Genomic DNA, 1,701 nt, shown 5'->3' with positions numbered 1-1,701 from the left:
TTAAAAAGCGCAGCACAGACACTTGTGGATGTTGGCCTTGAAGGTAATCTAGCACAGGATTTAGGTGCTGCCATATTGCTGGAGGGCCTTTATGTCTACTGGGAGAGATGGTGCTAAAGCACACAAGCTCTGAGAGTCCACCAACATACAACACACCAGTATGAAGGGTGGCCTGCTGATGTGAAGCCCCAAAGTGGACCGCCTGAACTTGAGAACTGTATTTACAACTGTAGTTTTCTGAGAAGTCAACATGCATCAAAGCCTTCTCCCCTTACATGTTGTTCTTCATGTTGTTCACGGCAGAAGGCATACTGCTGCTTGATATTAAAGTGATGCATTTTAAATTTCTTTACAAAGCTCTGGAAGAGCTCAATGAGGTCCTCTTGTGTGCCCTCCACAGATTTCTTGACTGTCACCTTGACAGTTGCCTTTTCTCCCTTTTTGTCTATCTCCTTTTCCTCTATCACCCACTGGGTAAATGATGTGGTTGCGGTGCTGTTGTATGCACTTGTGATGTGGACAGTTTTGTCCTTGCAATGGACACACTCTCCATATATACAACTCTTGCTGGATGAGTTGCAGCAAACCTTCTCTATCAACTCTTCAATGTTGGCAGTCTCAATGAGTTTCAACTGATGGAGCTTCACTGCCAGAAAGCTGAGATTTTCATGCAACTTACACATGCACGTGTCACGTTCAGAGAGTGTTGGATTAACAACCCAAAAGGGGCGAAGATGACAGAAAAGGGAATAGGATATCATCTGGTCTGGGTATTCTGCCAAAAACCTTCGGTGGATATTTTCCATCGTGTCCATCAGGAACCTCTTCTGCATTTTTAATTTGTCCTTTGTGAGTGTTTGTTTGGTTCCTGTGGTCATTCTACTCACGTCATCCCTGAGATTGAATGCCTTGATTCTTTTTTTGAAGTCTTCAGTGAACCTGCTGGTCCTCTTTCTTTCAAAATGAAGACTGTCCTGATGTCTAAAATTCTTGTTTGAAAATCCGAGGGAGTCACTTGCAAACTTTTGCAACCTATATATTTTTTTATAATTCTCCCTGTCGCAACTTTGGTAATCAGTTGCCTTTCTCTGTCCTTGGTGGCTTTTTTGTATTTATTCCTAATATCTTCAATGAGTGATTCATGGAAAACTAAGGTTTTTTTATTTGGGGGTTAACGGGGAAATTTGAAGTGAGTTGTGTTATTTTCGACTGTGGGGAATCCGAAAATTTCTTTGAACGTTGGCACCTTTTTTTTGTATTTTTCTTTGCTTTTTCTTTCTTTTTCAAGTTTTTCCTGGAGTTCTGCTATTTGCCTCTTGAGTTTATTTTTTTCTGTTCTGTACTTTTTCCGAGCCACCAGACGTTGCCTATAAAATAAAGCAATAAAAGTTGATTTGGGTTTGGAAAATGATGCCTTTTTCCTCCTGCCCTACCTGTTTCTAAAATGACATTGTGAAAGTGACATAAAATGACATTTTCACTATAACACTGTTAACTACCCATTGCCCTAACCTTGAAGATATTGGCTGTGAAGGCTGCTCTGGGTGATCTCCCTGATCAGGACTCTGTGGAGGAGTGCTCAAGTTCTTGAGCACTTCTTTCCTCTCCTTGCTCATATGGTAAGCTGCTCTCCACATTTTTCTTTTCTTACGCTGTTCTCTTTTACTCAGTTCATTAATTGCTTTCTTCTTCCCTGCCTCT

The sequence above is a fragment of the Pundamilia nyererei genome, unplaced genomic scaffold (assembly GCF_000239375.1).
Source record: "Pundamilia nyererei isolate P.nyererei 1_Seehausen unplaced genomic scaffold, PunNye1.0 scaffold00077, whole genome shotgun sequence".
Lineage (NCBI taxonomy): Eukaryota > Metazoa > Chordata > Actinopteri > Cichliformes > Cichlidae > Pundamilia > Pundamilia nyererei.
This window is presented reverse-complemented; position numbering follows the sequence as displayed.